We start from the raw sequence: 20479 nt of genomic DNA, 5'->3' as shown, positions 1-20479 counted from the left end.
GAGCCCGCCTCCCTCAGGCGGAGCTCAGGGTGAAAAGGGAAACGCAGATGACCAGCAGACTCTGGGAAGCACAGATGAGTTATAATAAGCTGGACTGAAGGAAGCACTGTCTAGTGAAATTCTCAAGTTCCTTTAAACTCGGTCAGAGGAAGATGGCAGAGAAAAGGGGTGTGGATCTCACGTGCCACAGGGTTGGGTGGGACCTGGCAAAGAGGTTGAGTGATTTGTCCTGGAAAGAGTCATTGGTGACATAGAGGGAGAAATCGAAAGGAAAGACCAAGGGGAAAGGGAGGGGAAGAATTTCAAGGCTAATGAGAATCAAACGACACCTTTCTGTCCTCTCCATTGTCCCACAAAGCGGAACGCAAGCGTTGGAAACAAAGTCATTGCTTGGTCCCCGGTCCCCTTCTTCCTCAAGCAGAGTGGATTTTCTGTAAGGTTAACAGAGTTTCAGCTTCAGGGTCCTCAATCCTCTGACTTCTTTTAGGACTGTACTAATGGGCTCATTTGACTTAACTCACAAAAGTAAGCTATTCTCGCGGTGATTGGTCAAGAACATGGTCTCTTTCACTCTGACTTCCCCTTGGCTCTCTCTCCCCTACTGCAGGGTGGCATTATTGCAATCTGGCTAAAGGGAAATTGATATGAAGTACTGCATCCACAAATACAGGCTAAAACTGACATCACACCACCACGAGGATATTGATGACAAACTTGATAATGAAAGCTGTCAGTTCAAAGAATATTTAAGATTCATCACTGCATGAATGCCTTGAAATCTTAACAGCTCATCTGCGAAAGAAACTTGGAGGGTCTTCCAAAATTTACAATGGTGAAACAGACACTTTCCAAAGTACGTATCATTTTTTTTAAAGAAAGATGATCCATTCTGTGCTAGAGAAAAGAGAATTACCTTTCCGTTCTCCCTATAGACAATGATATTACAAACTGCTGTTGTATGAAAAAGCAACCAAAAAAAAAAAAAAAAAACGTAGGGAACAGTATTACATGGTGTCACAGGCCCCTTTGTATTAAAACTATCCTGAGTTTCCTGGGGCGCCTGGGTGGCTCAGTCGTTAAGCGTCTGCCTTCGGCTCAGGTCATGGTCCCGGGGTCCTGGGATCGAGCCCCACATCGGGCTCCCTGCTCAGTGGGGATTTGGCTTCTCCCTCTGTCTCTCTCTCTCTGTCTGTTTTCACATGAATAAATAAATAAAATCCTAAAAAAAAACTATCATGAGTTTTCTGAGATTTCTGATAATTATGGTGTTCAGCATTTTTGCTGTGATTTTATTTAGTGATTTCTTTTATCCCAAATAAATATTTCTTTTCATATCAATGTCGTGTTTATAATTTTGTAAAGAGGATTCCAAAATTGAATAAACCTGCATCCACCTTGCCCTTGCTCTGCCCCTACCCTCTGCCCAGGATCATTCCAATCCAGTCATGAGGATTCAGCTCCAGGAGCACACACAGACACACACAGACACACAGACACACAGACACACACAGACACACACACACACACACACACACACACACACCCCTTCTGGAAACTCTGAACCATGGGGATCTCTAGCCTGTGGCTCCCATGGAGATAGACCCAAGTCAGCCACAGTGTTTCTGACCCCACTGTTTCTTTCCCAGCATGAATATCCTAGGATCCTGGTTCTGAACAGCCCCTCCAGAAACGCCTATAAGGAGGTCAAGTCCTCAGTGGTATACGGGCTGACAGAGCTACAGTCCTCAGCTGTAAGCTCATTAGTTGGAGTACAGAGGTGAGAACTGAGGCCCCAGTTCAGAGCGCATGGATAGGCATTTGCTGCCTCCCAGGTCCTAGATCAGGTGCCAAAAACCCAGGAGGGATAGAACACGGCCCTGCCCCAGGAGAAGCAGACATTCTAGCAAACAGTCGTGTGAGTAGGAGAGTGGCTTAGTATAATAAGAGGGGGCTTTAGAATCCAGACCTCCTCCTTCTAAAGCCAAGACCAGGGGGTGTGCATAACGGAAGACTCAAGGACCACCCTAGTTACCTGCTAGCTCACTACTAAGTCAAACAGAGAAGAATGGCTATGGACCCATCCCTGGAACTGCCACTGTTGGATCTTCAAAAGTCTCTATCATATTGGGGACTTTTTTAAAAAGTTTAATTTAATTTAATTTAATGAACATTATATGAGACTTTTTACATGCCAGGAATTGTCCCAAGAAATCTACATAGGTCAACTAATTGAATCCTCATAATAACATTAGAGTTGGGTGGTGTGAGCCCCCTTTCAGATGGAGAAACAGAAACATGGACAGACTGACATTTACCTGGGATCCCAGAGGTAGGGAGAGGCAGAGCGGGGTCCCAGCCCAGGCTGCCTGGCTCTGGACAGAGCCAGTGATTCACCCATTAAGCTTCATGCTGACTCTAATCTGATTCCAAGAGAAGCCACGCTGGGCCATCCCCACCCAGACCAGAGTTCAGGAGGATTGGTGGAGGCTGGGAGGCTAGATTAGGTGGAAGGAAAGCAAGGAGGGGCTGGAAACCTGAGGAAACTCCAGCTTCACAGGGAGATCCCGGGGCAGGTGTCAGAAGTCTCCTGGGAATTTGGGCCTGGAAGTCACATGACTTATCCATGCCTGGGCTTCCTCACCTGCGAAAGGGGGACAAAGTCTCATGGTGCCAGCCATGAAGTGCCCAAGTAAGAATCAATACAATTCCACATTAGAAAAGCCTTCGCAAAGAGGGGAAAGCGGGGCTGGGGGCTGGGGGCAGCGGGTGGGGGGGGGGTGTCTTTAAACAGGAAGAAAAAAAGAAAAAGCAGAATTTTAGCCAAGAGATACTCTTCTCTTGGGTTCCGCCCAGGATATTTAATAGCTGCTTTCACTTAAACACATTCTGGGAACGATGGTTTGTGTTCCAGATTCAGCAATGACAAATTTGCACCCTCATTGAGCAACTCTTGAAAAAGACCAAGCCAAACACAGACTCTCCTGGTTTCTTTGTGGGAAGATTTTAAAAACGATCGGGTCAGGAGCACAAGCGGTGGACTGCGTTAGTCCCAGGCCTTGGGCTGCCCTTGTGTTCTATTCCCCTTCCCAGGCGCCCCGTGCTCATCAGCCCCCCAAACTTACCAGGAGTCATGGTGGAGTGTCCTCCTTCACCAGTACACGCTCTGTTTCAAGGTGTGCATACCACCTAATTTCACACGGCCTGAGTCATGATTTGCAGCTCCAAAAACAGAATCCAAAGACTTCATGAAAATGGTTAAAAACATCACCTTCAGCTTCTGTGGTGCTGGCTTTTCTCTCTCACCTGGGGACCCAAGACCTGAGAGGGGAGAAAAGCAGGCAAGCTCCACACCCATACCCACTAGCCATTCCTGCTTGGGCCCAAGGGCTGGGAAGGAGGGGTGGAGGGCAGGGCTTTGGGGCAGTTGAAAACAAGAGAAAATGTGAGAGGGACCTGTCTCTGAGCCACATCAGCTAGAGAAGCCTCCCTCTCTTCCCCGGGTCTGCTGTGTTCCAGAGCGTCCTGGCAGATTGGGTATCATAAGGCATTCTTGGCATCTGTGAAGCCTCTTTGCCATTCTTGTCCCTGATGCTCTTGAGTCACAGGTCTTCCTTCTGAAGGAAGCCTCCCCTCCCTGGTCACAAGGTGTGATTACAGGGGACATCCACAGGAGAGCCCTTCTCACCCTGTGTTCACACCATTCCCGGCACTGATCGCACTGATCACACTGATCACATCATCTACTCCTTGCTTGTCTGTCTCTCCCCACTAGACTGCGTCCCCTGAAAGCAGAGACTGTCCTGCACACCTCTGTTGCCCCAGAGCGAGCACAGGGCCTGGCACGGAGCTGATGGTAAGTAAAAGCTGACTGACCTGAGCCCCCCTGTCTGTCACAGGGTTGATTTGTGCCCCCTAAAAAGATACGTTGAAGTCTCAGCCCCCAGAGCCCTTATTTGGAAACAGAGTCATCGCAGAAGTGACTAGTTAAGATGAGGTTATACTGGTGTAAAGTTGACGCCTAATCCAATGTAGCAGCTTCTCCTTATAAGAAAAGAGGAAATTTGGGACACAGACAGAGGGAATGCACAGAGATTCAGGGAGAACGCAGTGTGAAGATCAAGGCAGTGACACATCTCTAAACCACGGAACACTAAGGATTGCCAGCCATCAGGAGCAGCTGGGACAGATCCTCCCCAAGAGCCTTGGAGACAGAGCTTGGCCATGGCGACATCTTGATTTCAGACGTCCAGGCTCCAGGAGTGTGAGAAATAAATGTCTATGGTTGTAAGCCCCCCCCAGTCTGTGTGACTTTGTTGTGTCAGTCCTAGGACACGGGTACACGCCTCCAGCAGCCCACCTCTTCTGCAACCCCCAATTCTTCCCCAAAACCCAGCCTTCTCTCCAAAGGACTTCATTTATTAACCCCTTTCTACTACTGGGGGCCCATCTCTCATTCGTTTTTATTGCATAAGCTAAACTGAAAGAAAGGTAAAGTGGACTGGCATCCACTCAGTGCTGTTTAATGCAATTGTCTTTTTTAGTTTTTAATCCTACAGTATTTCAAGTGGCCTTGAGGACGCTATCGGAACTCAAATCCCACAAGAAGCCATTTTCAATAACCAAAAGACCTGGAAAGAGAGTCAGTATACAACAGCGGCCAAAGCCTGAGTCTGAGTGACTGGGAGCAAGGGCAGAGCCTTCCTCCTCGCCTCCCAAGAGCATTTCCCTGTCTCCCATGGCGGATTGGCGCCAGAGAGCGAGAGCCCCCAGTGCTGAGGTGACAGGAAGCGGGTGGCATAATCTGTCCTCCACCCCACAAAAGACAGGAAATCCAGGGCTGAAGGCTGAAAATCTGACCTCAGCTCACCCCTGCATTGTGCTGGGCCCAGGATGAAAGAAGGGGCTGCACAAAGGCCTCTAAAGAAAGTGATTGGGGCCTGGCCCCTGTGGTGAGGGAGGAAGACACCATCTCAGCCCAACAGTCCAGCTCCAAAGGCTGGATGGACTCATCCACAGTTTCCAGGAAGAGCTCAACCCTGCGCCCCCAAGGTCCTGGAGAGGGGGTGCACCCAAGGCCCCGCAGAGAGTGCCTGGGGCTGCCTCTAACAGACCAGGTTCCTGGAGCATGCAGTACAGGCTCCCACTCCGACCCCAGAGGAGCCCAGAGCCAGAGCGGCTGGAGACCCGCATCCTCTTCTGGGCTCTGCCAACACCTTTGCTGGGCTGACCTCAGTTTCTCCACTCATAAAATGGGAATAACCTCTACCCACCTCTGGGACAATTATGCAAACCGAGTGAGCTACTAGATGACAATGATCCCTTGGATTCCTGGTGCTTTACAGTTTACACAACCTTTGAAGTCCTTTATTTCATTTAATCCTCTCCTCACAACTTTGTGAGGTTAGAATTATCACTCACTGCCTGGTCCTTTTACAGATGAGGTATTGACTGCAAGAGGCTCACCAGCCCCCACCGTTCAGAGGAAGGGGAGAGTCAGCAGCAAGCCTCCCTCCTCACTTGCCCCAGGAACTCTGAGCTTGGAACTCCTGAGCCTCTCCCTGTACCTGCTCACGGAGTGCTCCCAAGACTGTAGGCACACCTAGATGAGCTGAGGACAGCAAAGCAGCAGGCGGGAGCTGGATCCTCAAGTCTGGCCATGTCTGCTCAGATCTATTCTGGAATTTCTTAGCTAGACTGACTCCTTTTTTTGTTTTGTTTTTTAATATTTTTTATTTATTTATTTGAGAGAGAGAGAGAGAGAGCACACACAAGCTGGGGGGAGGGGCAGAAGGAGAGGAAGAGGGAGAAGCAGGCTTCCCGCTGAGCAGGGAGCCTGGTGCGGGACTCAATCCCAGGACCCTGGGATCATGACCTGAGTCAAAGGCAGATGCTTAATGGACTGAGCCACCCAGGTGCTCCTCAACTCCAGAAATTTTATCACCTCAAACTGAAACTCTGTGCGCATTAAGCAATAACTTCTTACTGCCCTTGTTCCGCCAGTCCCTGGTACGTACTCTGTGTGAATTTACTCTAAGTGCCTCTATCTGTTTCATATCAATGGAATCATACAGTACCTTTCCTTTTGTGTCTGGCTTCTTTGGCGTCATGTTTTCAACGTTCATCCATGGTGTTGCAGGTGACAGGATTTCACTCCTTTTAAAGACGGAATGCTATTCCATTGTACGTATAACCATGTTTTGTTCATCCATTCATCTGTTGATGGATATTTGGGTTTTTTTCTACCTTTGGATATTGTGAATAATGCTATGGACATGAGTGTACAAATATCTCTTTGAGTCCCTTCTTTCCATTCTTTTGGGTATCTACCTGCAAGTGGAATCCTGGATCATATGGTAATTCTCTGTTTAACTTCTTGAAGGTAGTCATATAGTTCTCCACAGCGAAAGTAATGTTGTACCTTCCCCTCAGCAACGCACAAGGGTTCTAATTTCTCCACATCCTCACCAACACTTGTTATATGTGTTTGGTTTGTTTTGTCATAATAACCATCCTACTGGGTAAGAAATAGTATCTCATTGTGGTTTTCATTTGCGTTTCCCTACTGATTAGTGATGTTGAGCATCCCTTTATCTGCTTATTGGCCATTTGTTTTTTGTTTTGTTTTGCTTTTAAAGATTTATTTATTTATTTGAGAGATTGGGAGAGCACAGAGGGAGAGGGAGAAGCAGGCTCCCTGCTGAGCAAGGACCCTGATGCAGGACTCCATCCCAGAACCCCAGGATCATGACCTGAGTGGAAGGCAGATGCTTAACAGACTGAGCCTCCTAGGTGCCCCTGCTTATTGACCATTTGTATACTTCTTTGGGGATGTGTCTATTCAAGATCTTCCCCCGCTTTTAATTGGGGTGTTTGGTTTTGGGGGCCTTGGGATTTTTAAAAACTTCCAGATGTTTCTAATGCCCAGCCAGGGATGAGAACCACTGTAAGACAGCAGAACACAGGCTTTGGGCATTTGACAAAGTACAGCATCCTTTCTCGATCAAAACTCTTCAGAGTATAGGGATAGAGGGTACATATCTCAATATCATAAAAGCCATCTACGAGAAACCTACAGCAAATATCATTCTCAATGGGGAAAAACTGAGAGCTTTCCCCCTAAGGTCAGGAACACAGCAGGGATGTCCACTATCACCACTGCTATTCAACATAGCATTAGAAGTCCTAGCCACAGCAATCAGACAACAAAAAGAAATCAAAGGCATCCGAATCGGCAAAGAAGAAGTCAAACTCTCACTGTTTGCAGATGTTATGATACTTTATGTGGAAAACCCAAAACACTCCACCCCAAAACTGCTAGAACTCATACAGGAATTCAGTAATGTGGCAGGATATAAAATCAATGCCCAGAAATCAGTGGCATTCCTATACATCAACAACAAGACAGAAGAAAGAGAAATTAAGGAGTCGATCCCATTTACAATTGCACCCAAAACCATAAGATACCTAGGAATAAATCTAGCGAAAGAGGCAAAGGATGTGTACTCAGAAAACTATAAAATACTCATGAAAGAAATTGAGGAAGACACAAAGAAATGGAAAAACGTTCCATGCTCATGGATTGGAAGAACAAATATTGTGAAGATGTCAATGCTACCTAGAGCAATCTACACATTCAATGCAATCCCCATCAAAATACCATCCACTTTTTTCAAAGAAATGGAACAAATAATCCTAAAATTAGTATGGAACCAGGAAAGAGCCCAAATAGCCAGAGGAATGTTGAAAAAGAAAAGCCAAGCTGGCGGCATCACAATTCCAGACTTCCAGCTCTACTACAAAGCTGTCATCATCAAGACAGTATGGTACTGGCACAAAAACAGACACATAGATCAATGGAACAGAATAGAGAGCCCGGAAATGGACCCTCAACTCTATGGTCAACTAATCTTCGACAAAGCAAGAAAGAATGTCCAATGGAAAAAAAGACAGTCTCTTCCACAAATGGTGTTGGGAAAATTGGACAGCCACATGCAGAAGAATGAAACTGGACCATTTCCTTACACCACACACAAAAATAAATTCAAAATGGTTGAAAGACCTCCATGTGAGACAGGAGTCCATCAACATCCTAAAAGAGAACACAGGCAGCAACCTCTTCGACCTCAGCCGCAGCAACTTCTTCCTAGAAACATCGCCAAAGGCAAGGGAAGCAAGGGAAGCAAGGGAAGCAAGGGCAAAAATGAACTATTGGGACTTCATCAAGATAAAAAGCTTTTGCACAGCAATAGAAACAGTCCACAAAACCAAAAGACAACAGACAGAATGGGAGAAGATATTTGCAAATGACATATCAGATAAAGGGCTAGTATCCAAAATCGATAAAGAACTTATCAAACACCCAGAGTACAAATAATCCAATCAAGAAATGGGCAGAAGACATGAACAGATATTTTTCCAAAGAAGACATCCAAATGGCCAACAGACACATGAAAAAGTGCTCAACATCGCTGGGCATCAGGGAAACCCAAATCAAAACCTCAATGCGATACCACCTCACACCAGTCAGAATGGCTAAAATTAACAAGTCAGGAAATGACAGATGTTGGCGGGGATGTGGAGAAAGCGGAACCCTCCTACACTGTTGGTGGGAATGCAAGCTGGTGCAATCCCTCTGGAAAACAGTATGGAGGTTCCTCAAAAAGTTGAAAATAGAGCTACCCTACGACCCAGCAATTGTACTACTGGGTATTAACCCCAAAGATACAAATGTAGGAATCTAAAGGGGTGCATGCACCCCGATGTTTATAGCAGCAATGTCCACAATAGCCAAACTGTGCAAAAGAGCCAAGATGTCCATCAATAGATGAATGGATAAAGAAGAGGTGGTATATACGTACAATGGAATATTATGCAGCCATCAAAAGGAATGAGATCTTGCCATTTGCAACGACATGGTTGGAACTGGAGGGTGTTATGCTGAGCGAAATAAGCCAATCAGAGAAAGACATGTATCATATGACCTCACTGATATGAGGAATTCTTAATCTCAGGAAACAAACTGAGGGTTGCTGGAGTGGTGGGGGGTGGGAGGGACGGGGTGGCTGGGTGATAGACATTGGGGAGGGTATGTGCTATGGTGAGCGCTGTGAATTGTGCAAGACTGTTGAATCACAGATCTGTACCTCTGAAACAAAAAATGCAATATATGTTAAGGAAAAAAAAAAAGAAGAAGAAGAAGAAGATAGCAGGAGGGGAAGAATGAAGGGAGGGAAATCGGAGGGGGAGACGAACCATGAGAGACGATGGACTCTGAGGAACAAACTGAGGGTTCTAGAGGGGAGGGGGGTGGGGGGATGGGTTAGCCTGGTGATGGGTATTAAAGAGGGCACGTTCTGCATGGAGCACTGGGTGTTATGCACAAACAGTGAATCATGGAACACTACATCAAAAACTAATGATGCAATGTATGGTGATTAACATAACAATAAAAAAATTTTTAAAAAAAGAACACAGGCTTTGGGGACAGGCACCACCAGCCTCTTCACTAGAGCAGAATGGAGGGCACAAGTAGGGGACACTTGCAGAGTTAGCCCAGAACCTTGATGCTGTACCCATTAGAGAATCCCAGGGACACTGTAGGAGCTCACCGTGGCTTTGGGGACTGGTGAGGGCAAAGTGCAGGAGCCCTCTCTTTCCTTTCATTCCCTGAATAGTGATAATGCTGTTCTCCAAGATGGAAAGTCTTGCTTTGCTCCAATCTTCTTATCCCAACTGAGCCTCAATCAGTGAGCTCCAGGCTAGACACATTAGGAATTGCAGGACAGGTTGCTTCTTTTCATTTTTGAGGAATCCTACGTGAATGGAGCTCCATCATATCCACAGCGATCAACTTCTTGGTTAGTGGCCATGCAATACATATATATATATATTTTTTTTTTTTTAATACTTAAAGCCCCTAACAATTCTTTGTGGATCTTTTTCTCCAAGGAAGAGGAAATGGAGCTGTGGGTACAGAGGAAAACATGGCTTAATGGAATCTGTGTCCAAGACTTTAACAGTCCTTTCTTGCTGTAAACAACAAAATTGGGTTGCAGGTGATAGAACTTTTCTTTAAGGTGTCTCTGGTGAAGGCAGCTTATGCACAAGCTTCAGATCTCTAGAAAGGCCCAGCATCACCCTTCAAATTGCTCTCCTTCTCGAGGAGGCTCTGTGAAGGAAAGAAGTGGCTTATCACTCTTCCAAGGGCACCTCACTCTCAGGTTCGGTAATGACATGGACAAATGACTCTAACTGAAAGGTTCTTTCCAGACTTTAAATAATTTTCCATTAGTGCTTGGGCAGCGTTTCGAGGAGGGAAGGCTGAACCTTGAGACTGAAGTCCAAATTCACATCCTATTTCCACCACCTTCTAAGTGTGTAAATTTAAGTCTTAGTTTCTCTTTACCTATAAAGTGTGGATAATAATACCTTCTCTGTTGGTTTATCGTGAAGCTTTGGAAACTACGTAGGGCTACAGCAAGGCAAAGGACCAAGGGAATAAGGAATAAATATACACCTGGCCCGTGGGTTTAGAAAGAGAGTAGAGTACACCTGTCTGTACAGGAGGTTTTCTGAGGCTATACAGATGACAACTTCTACCCTTTGAGGCCTTTCCAACGGTTCCAAATAAATTCTGTGAACACCAAGCACAAGCACAAGAGAGGTTTCAAGGAATTCCAACAAAATGGGTGTCACGGAAGGCTTTGTGGAAGAGACAGCCTTTGAGCCGAGTCTTGAAAAATGGGTAAATTTGAGAAAGGAATGCCTGGGGACAGGGCTGCTTCCAGATAGTGGGAACAGCAGGAGGGAAAACACAGGATTGGGGGAGTATCTGGATCCCATTGGATCCCACAAATGTTATATTTCTGATTCTTATAACATATTCTTGCTTATTTGTTTAAAGAAGAATCTTGAACATAGATAACGACCATGTAACTGGCGTATTCAGTTCATTTTTTTTTTTTTAGCTTTTACTTATTTATTTGTCAGAGAGATAGAGAGGGCACAGGCGAGCAAAAGCAGGGGGAACGGCAGGCAGAGGGAGAAGCAGGCTCCCTGCTGAGCAAGGAGCCCGATGTGGGACTTGATCCCAGGACCCTGGGATCATGACGCTTAACCGACTGAGCCAGTCAGGAATCCCATGGCATTTTCAGTTCTTCCAAGTACAAGTACTCTACACCAGGGCTGCCAATACAATTATCCAGGTTGTGTCTTGCCCAAGAGATGCCTTACTGAGGGGGTAAGAGGAGCGATACCCAGCGGCGTTCTGTTTGCCAAGCCATACATACCAAGTGGGGTCGCACCTGCCTGGAGAAGAGAGGAATCCTTTTCATACCTCATGCAAAGATGCCACTTAGGCTATTGGTAGCACCACAGGTCAGAAGAAATGAGGAATCTATAGTATTCAAAACTTTTCAGATTCTAAGTGTCAACTGAGATCCCAAGATTGGCTCGCTTTGGATAAGAAAAAAAGGGTACCAGTCCACTCTCAACCAGGTGGTTCCTAGGTTTTGTGTGGACACAGCCTAAGTGCATTAAATCATTGATCTCCTTTTAGTTTGGGGCCATGACAATGTTATGCTAAAAAGGACATACCCAGTCCCCAGATTTATAGAAAAAAGTCTTTTTTCTACCCACATCAGAAATGTAACGATCAGAAATCTTCCAACGATTGGAACTAGGAAAGACCTCAGGCATAACACAATCCAAAGTTCTCATCTTACAGGTAGAGATAGAGAAACCCATTCACTCATTCATCCATTCATCACCTGTTGCTTGCCTACTATGGGCAAAACCCGTTCTAGCCAAACACACAAAGGCAACAGAGCCCCTTGCCCCTAGTAAGACAGATAAGGCCCAAATATAATTATTCATAATACAGAATCAGAGGTTATTAATGACCTACCAAAGATACAAAACAAACAGGCACATTCATAGGCATTTATGTGAATATGGGAAAATCTAGAAAAATACACACCGAGATTTTAATAGTCCTTCTCTCTGAAAGGTAGATTACTAGTGATATTTTTCTTTCTTTTCTTTATTGTCAGTTTTTTTCACAGTGATTGTGCTAGGGAAGGAGGGAGTTATTGTCACTTTTCAAGCACACGGGGGTATGGGGATAGTGCTGGGGCAGGTTAGAGGCAGAGAAGCAAACTTTCTACAAGGCCAGTATGAAGGTTTTGTGAAGAAGATGCCTTGAAGCTGGTACCTGGAAGACAAGTGGGCTTCTGACCTGTAAGACTGGGAAGATGTGCAGACAGAAGAGAGAAAGCACAGGATCAGCAAGGCTTGAGGAGCAAGAAACTTTAAGTGGTGGCCTTGCCAAGCCAAGATTCAGGCCCCCAAAGGCCCAGGTCTGTGTTTTCCCCACCGTGTTGAGGAGTGTTTGGTAGCACCCCTCGGGAATAGGCATGATGGTTACTAGTCACTGAGGACGACAAGCAGCACCGGGCCAAATTTGCATGGGTTAAATACATCTATATAGTTGGCTCCCAAAGTCACACAGGACCTAATCATGTCTCTCTCCTTCTCAGAAACCTTGGCTGGTGCCCCATTGCCTGGAGGCAGTCCTTAGGCCCAACTCACCTGTGGCTCCAGGACGCATTTGTGTCCTAAACCATGCCTTGCACTTCCATGCACCTCCATGCAGCCCCATGCACCTCCACGTGGCTCTGTGCAGTAACATGCACTTGCATGCAGCTCCATGCACCTCCACACGGCTCCATGCGATTCCATGCACCTCCATGCAGCTCCATGCACCTCTACGTGGCTCCATGGGGTTCCGTGCACCTCCATGCAGTTCTGTGCAGCTCCATTCAGGCTGCCCCCTTGACCTGCAAGCTTGTCTTGTCTTTCTGCACCAGGCCAATCCTTATCCATCCCTTAAAGCCACCGTGTAGTTCATCCTGCAGTGGGAAGGCTCCCTGTGTTCTCATCCCGCTGCCCACAACCTCTTCTCTGGAAATTATCTGTGTTCACCTTTCACCACCCTTCCTGTGTGATGGTCAGAGTCAACCGCAGCCTTGACTCTTCTCCCATCTTCCCTCCATGTCATTCACATGCATACACTCCACCCCTGCAAAGAATGAGGGAAAGCATACTTTTACACCTAGCTTAGGCTCCACTAAAAGAGAGCCAGCGTTACATGGCTTGGAAGACTTTGGGGAGCCTAGTATTCCATTCAATCGGCCATTTTTAATTCAAAGAAATCAAAGCAACATTGCATTTCAACTCCAGAATGTATTCTGATCACACAGTGGGGTATCATTTTATAGGTGGTGGGGAGCAGAGCATGCTGGGAGCTCCACATCTGTGGAGAGAGCCATTCTCATCAAGATAGCTTTATGGGTTGACTCTCCCAGGGCCCTCCCCACACCAGATTTATAATAAGGGGACCATCTGCATACTGAAGAGTCCCCAGAACAGCTCTCATTCCCAAGCTCCAGGCCCTTTGTCCCTTTCCTTAATAATATGCACATGTCATTAACATGACAGACCCTCTCCCCTTCAGGAGGCCCAGGACTGGGGAGGATCTTCAGCTGGGCACTTGTGCCCCTCAAACAACATTTTCAGACTCTATAAGCCGTTGCTCGCTGCAAGGTAATGGCAGGTTTCTCCCAGAAGCGAAATAGAGGTAAACACCTCTTTTAAAGGTCACTAAAAGGTCTACCAGACTTCCCATCCTGGTCCTTTTGTGAAGGAACACACATACAAATCCTGAGGAATGTTATTCCGCTACCCCAACAGACATAGCCAGAATGATTTCACAGCGGTCAATAAAAGGAAAAGCCCCGCTACAGGAAGTAGTTAATCCATTGGAACATGTTCGTGGCAAGATCCTCACAGGGTCCTCGACTCAGAGGACGAAGGTCCAGGCCCATTTGTAGATGCTCGAACTTGCAGCTTCTCTGAGCCCACTAGCCACACACGTCGGGGAGGATTTCATTCCGAGTGTTCCCTGCCTGTCTCTGTGACAACCCCCACCCAAGAGCTTCAGCCTGGGATAGTTTGGTAATTTGAAAATTGCTCTTTTTGGCCCCTTGCAAATATCTGAAGAATGAAGGAGACTTAAGGAGGCCTAGCTAGAAGACTGGAGCTAGGGTCACGGTCAGGCCTCCAACTGCTATCATCATCGTGATCTAAAAGGAACTCTAGAGCCTGGGAGAAGTCGAGTGGGCAGGCCGGCAGCATGTTGGTCCCTGGCAAATGGGTAGGACCCGCCACCCCCACACTCATTGTCCCCTGTGGGGCCAACCGAGATTTCTCCTTTTGTGCAGCCTCAAGAGCGACTCGCTCCAAGTCACCTGATCATGTTTTCAGAGCTCAAATCCATGTGGTCCGACACCAAGACCATCTTCTTTCCAGCCCCTCCTTGCTTGCCAGGCCCTTCAACACTATAGCGCAGGGGTGGCCTGGGAGGTGTGTGCAGTGCGAGTTCCAGCCTTGTCCCCATGCCTTCCGCGGGGAGCCTTGTCAAGCTGGTCAACCTGCAGGGAGAAAAAGCAGGCCCTGAAGAGAAGAGTAGGGGACTGTCCGCCCCTCACTCGCCCTCGCCGGAGGCTGAGTGTTTACCAGGACACAGACTTTCCGTTCTAAAACTGGGACAGGCACGGGCAAACTGGGACAAATCAGTCACCCTAGGTAAAGAAGGAAAAAGAAACCACATCCCTGCTAAAGGACTTCTCCCCGTCAAATGCAAGCGCTGTGGGGAGGGCCCTTGAATGGCCGCGAACATCATAATAAGCATTTTATGGCGGTTTCCACTCCAATTATCCAGCCCTCGGTTTCCAGGCCTCCGATGAAGTCAGGGCTTAATTTGCACTTGAGCTAAATGTTTGTTTCTTTGCTCCAACATTTTCACGTTGTGGTTCATCCCTGTGGGCAAGACGAAAGTCCTCCCGTGGTTGCCTGGCCACCAGAACCCGTGGCCACACCTGACGCGGCAGCCCCCACACACGGTAGGCCAAAGAAGACAGAGGCTCGAACTGTGGTGACAAATTGACATGTGCACATTTACTACCTAGAGGAATTTCCAAGGGAGGTTAACACTCCAGGAGAAAGTGTCCAAGGAAATGTATTCACAGCCATCCTGGAAGTTTACAGTTAAAGACATCCAAGAAAGCCTCTGGCTTCACTTTTTTAATGAGATGTTTAGGGGAGAGGGTTTCTGGTAGAAAGATGATGTACCCTCAAGAGAGATTATGAAATATTAGTTTGGCAAATTCAGGAGGAGGATCAACTCAGGATGGGAAAGATTTACTCTCAAACCCAAATGCAATCAAACCATTTGCGGCGGTCAACTCTGGTCTCAACCCTGCTCTCTTCACCAACGAAATGCATCTAGCCCCGGCGCCCGCACTGTCACATCTCTAGTCTCTGGTATAAATTTCCTGTTCTTCTTGGCTTTGAGCCAAAGAAAAGTGGCTAAACCAACCCAAGCAAAAATTCAAGATGTTAGATGTCTGTTATCATTTTCTGTTTTCACTTGAGTAACCCAATTAAAAATTGGACGTATCATAGATTTCTCTGGTTCCAGGTGAGACAAGCCTTTGTACCCAGTTCTTCTGCACAAATTGAGAACCCCTAGCTGGCTTTGAACAATTAGTCAAGTCTTTTCACTGGTGGTAACTATTGAACAAACATTACGGAGCCGATATGACGAGCAAAGCCCCATTCTCGGTACAGTGCCGCAACCAGAGGTATGCCTTATAGAGTAAAGGCATTGCTAAAGGCATTTACTACCTGGAGAAAACCGGTTCGAAGTGATTCCATGGGCGCCTGGGTGGCTCAGTCGGTTAAGCGTCCGACTCCATCTCAGCTCAAGTCTTGATCTCAGGGTCGTGAGTTCAAGCCCCACGTTGGGCTCCATGCTGAGTGTGGAGACTGGTTAAAAAAAAAGTAACTCCAGAAAACAGACAGTGAGAAGCAGGAGGGAAATGTTGGACAAGAGCCGACTGTGGTGATCAGAGCTCATAGAAGGCTTACATCCGGCAGTTTCCAGAGTGCTGTCCCGTCCCTCGTAGACTTTGTGTCATCTGGTCCTTCGAAGCACCTTGTGGGGTGGTCAATATTACTGATGTTGTAGAGCTGAAGAAAGTGCAGGTCAGAGGGGAGCATCTTGCCCTCAGCCACACACTCGGTGAACGGCTGAGCCAAGATGTGTGCCCAGGCCTTTCTGACTGGAGGGTGTTCACAAACATGGCAGGGGTCTGTAGCGATTCAAGCCATCTCTGAGGATCAGTGATTCTCTGAAATTGAAGGGGGGCCTTGGAGATTACCAGCTCCTACTCGTTCCACTTATAGACGTGACAATGGAGCGACAGGGCATTACCTTCCCATGCCAAGGTTGAAAATAGCAAATAACCAAGTTAAGACCCAAGCCAAGGGCTTCTGCCTCCAAGCTAAATATCTCTATCACCCAGGGCTGCCTCCCTGTCAGCTTAGCACCTCACTTTGTGGAGTGGAGAGTTGGCTGGAAGGCCCTCCCACCAAGGAAAATGGTGGAGGGTAGACTACGCTGCGAAATTCAACCCTTAATAGGCTGCCGATTTATGAAGGAATGGACTTGTTTCCACACCCCACCCCACCTCCCCAAGGCTGCTGAAAATCCTGGATCTGCTAGAAAGCAGAAGAAAGTATCTTTTCGTGTTGACTCTTCAGAGCGCGTCCCACAGCAAATCATCTGTACTTATCATGGGAGTATGTGCTGTGTACGTTTCTCCAAAAGTGCATTGTACCAATAGGTTTGTCTGCTTCAACCATAAAAAGGCTCAGTTACTTCTCCTGGTCAAAGGTTTCAGGCTGAATGTCTTGTAGCATGATACGTCAATATCAAAAGAGATCAGGTAACCCTGGTCAGTGGCCTATGAAGAGATTTCCTTTACAAGTAAGGAAAACTAATAAACCATTGTAGAAGGCGTAGATGTTCTGAGGCACTCGAATTCCTAGGCTCCGTCTTAAAATAGGCTTCAAAGCTCACATTCATTTGTTTCCAAGGTACCCGTTTTTAGGTTTTGTAAGGCCTCTTTTGAGAAACAAAAGTCCGCAAACTTCTTGTGGAGCTCAGGCTTGTGAGTTTGTTCTACCAGCAAATGTTTCTTAGAGATTCTTTGCCCTAGTAACATACTGGGGAAAAGGCGAGAGGGGGCACCGCCGTGCCTAGTTGTATGGGTGGGGAAACTGCACAAGCCGGAGCCTGTGGGTGTGGGGGGGGGGTCTCACCTCGGAGCCACTCTCTTGCTTCCCCTCCGGGGAGTGAATGCGAGAGGCTGTGGGGGGGGACATTTGCTAATGTCCAAAGGGAGATGCAGGAGGAAGAGCCCTGAAGCCTGAGGCCTGACGCCCGGTGGCCAGCCGAGCGGCCATGACAGTGCTCAGAGCTGGGTGCCGTCCTCCTGGGGCCCACGCCTCAGGTCCCGCCCAGGACACCTTCCCCACCATCTACTCAAAGTTGCCACCTGCCTCCCTCCCTCTCCTCATCCCTAAGTCCCCCTTCTCTTCTTTGCTTTCAAAGCATCCACCACCTTATTGAATGCTGTTTCATTTATCTGCTTATTAGGTTTCTTTTCACTGTTGTCCCTCTCTCCTAGACTATAAAGTCCACAAAAGTGGGGATTTGGGGGACTTCTGCCTCTTTTTTTCATTAATGTCTCCCAAGTGCCTGAAACAGTGCTTGACACAGGATAGGTGCTAAATAAATAGTCGCCCCTGAAAGAGAGAGCAGGAAAGAGAGGAAGGGAGGGAGGGGGAAAGGGAGGGGGCAGGGAAGAAAGAAGAAAGTGCCCATTAGCAGACTGTACGTTCTTATATACCTCTGAAGTGAGAGACTGAGCTAGATGGCTTCAAAGCCTGTTCCAAACCTAATAACTTCGGCTTCTGAAAACAACCCCAACTAGGATTTTCAAGAGAGCCACCACAGAAATTAATGAAAGTCAAACCCAGAAGTCCCACCTCCCAAAAATGGGTATATGATGAACTGGCCAACACTCCTGAAGAGCAGTGAGACTCCGGTGTAAAAAACACTCGGTGATTGCTATGGTGTTACACGGTGGGGGGGGGGGGGGGGGGCCTTGTCCCATTGTCACCACAGTACAAACAGTCAGTGGCCTCAGAGAAGTCTCCAAGCCTTCTCAGGCCTGCGGTAGACCAGGAAACCAGCTTCCTCCAACCAAGAGAGAGCTCCAAACTGGAGCCCATAGGTGGAGAGCCTGATTCAGCCCTGGGACCCCTCTTGTGTTTTGACTCAACACTCCCCCATCCTCCACCAGTCCGTCCTGTCTCTCCTGCTTCTACACCAGGCCCTGGGATTGTGGGCTTCCTGAAGACAGGCCTCTGTGTGCATTTGCCTTCACTTCCAGCAGTCAGTACCAGGCATTCAGCAATGCCTTAAGGGATGTTTCCCCATTTGTATTAGCCCGAGAGCTCGCGAACCAAACCGGGGCTGGCAGGAGGCACATGCATAAAGGAAATCTTCCCCTGGCTCCTTCCTCGGCTGCCTCCTCAGCCACCAGCCATTCTGCTGGCATCTGCCAAGGTCCTGTCATCTTCAGTCACCAGGCAAGTGGAGCTGAAGGATCAGAGGTGAAGGGGACACAGTGCCGGCCTTTGGAGACTCCATGGTCTAGGAGGTCTCGAGGTGATGAGAGCTCTTCCATCTCCAGCAGTGACATCAGATCAGGAGCTGGATGAGGCCCTCCTGGGGGGATGAGAAAGACCACTTGAACAAGACGACATGGGGTTTGCTTTTTGAGGTTGAAAAGGATTTCAATAAATAGAAACTGGGTAACCCGGGAGGGGAGAATGTGTTGAAACAAGTTAAGAGGTAAGAAAGCACCGCCCTGTCTGGCGTGGCTGGAACAAGAGCACCTGCTGAGGTGCGGGGGTGGGGGTGGCTGAGCTGCTAAACCTGGGGGAGGGGGGCAAAGCAGCCTCATGCACCAGGCTGAAGGATCTGAACTTCATCTTCTATGTGGTGGAGAGCTCCTGGAAGCTTTTAATGCAAGGTCGGTAATCTAGAATAAATACAGACACATGCTGCAGGTGGACGGATGGGCCAGGGGGTAGAGAGGCAACCGGGTAAGCAGCGGGGAAGCCAATACCATGGAAAGAACACTGCATCCATCATCTGGAGACCGGACTCCAGTCCCGAGTTTGGCCGCTTGTTCGATATGGGATCCCACGACCCCCTTCTAGAAACTAAAATAATTCAATGACATGATCTCTGTGCAACACTGAAGTCCTATGATTTATTGATCTAACTCATGTAGAGCAGTTCCTCAGTCTCAAAACTGCTCTTGGAACACAGAGATGGTTTCTCGTGTGCTTGAATTTAGTGCTTTGATTCTTCTGAGTACAGCGATTACTTTATGGGTAAGTGCAGGGCTCAGTTGGGTGATGCTTTCCCTCAGCTGGTCCGAGAAAAGCAAGTAAGTGGCATTTCACCTTAGTTATATTATAATTCATATATATGATCCACCTAGTGCAGAAAGTTTTTATGTAACAAAATAAAGAACATAAAAAGGGTGGTTAAACTAACAATGAAAAACAAGAGATGGTAGGCTTTAGAAGAAAAGAGAGGATGGGCACTAGGTATGTGGAATGAGAGCACAGAATTTGTCTCTGAGCTTCCCAGCAGCCAGAGTGAAAACAGAGCCTGGTGGGAATTAGTTTAGAGCCTAAGTCATCACAAGTTTTCCTCTTTCATGGCTAGAGTTCCATCTCACCCAAACACTTAAGTAGGCCCCTTATGGACCCAGAAATAGAGCAATTGGGATGATTGAACTGAGCTTCAAGAATCTCAATGACTTTGGGGTGCCTGGGTGGCTCAGTCGGTTAAGCATCCAACTCTTGGTTTCAGCTCAGGTCATGATCTCACGGATCTTGAGATCAAGCCCCACATCGGAACTTCTTGCTCAGCAGGGAGTCTGCTTGAAGATTCTTTCCCTCTGCCCCTCCCCACACTTGCACATGCAAGCACACGTGCCCAGTCTCACGAGCGCGCACACACACACACACACACTCTCTCTCTCTCTCTCTCTCTCTCTCTAATAAATCAATCAATCTTAAAAAAAAATCTCAATGACTTTGAGGTCACTTAACTTTCTTTTGGCTCATGGATATACAAACAAGGTGCAGAGGCTGCAGGGTGACTGGGCCTGTGAAATGCAAACAGACAGGAAGTCTTTTGGAATGACAATTCAGAAAGGACTTTAAGCTTCATGTCTTTCTAGTGTGGGGATGGGGGCAAGTGGAGATTATATTACACAAGATTCTCACGATTCTCAACACGCTCTGACCATCAGTGTCCAAGGCAATACCGTCAACCTCATTAGCTTTCGGATGTGTGGCTGTAAACTGGGCTGAGGAGGACCTCAAGTTCTAATCCCCCACTGGCTTTTATAAAATAACCAAGCAGACAGGGACCCACGTGGCCTGGATTCTCCCATCACTGGCCCTTATAAGCCATGTGACCAAGACA

Source organism: Eumetopias jubatus, unplaced genomic scaffold (genome assembly GCF_037043125.1).
Source record: "Eumetopias jubatus isolate StellerSeaLion01/CBP00866 unplaced genomic scaffold, mEumJub1_p1.0 scaffold_9, whole genome shotgun sequence".
NCBI classification, from domain to species: Eukaryota; Metazoa; Chordata; class Mammalia; order Carnivora; family Otariidae; genus Eumetopias; species Eumetopias jubatus.
Note: the sequence above shows the minus strand (reverse complement) of the source record.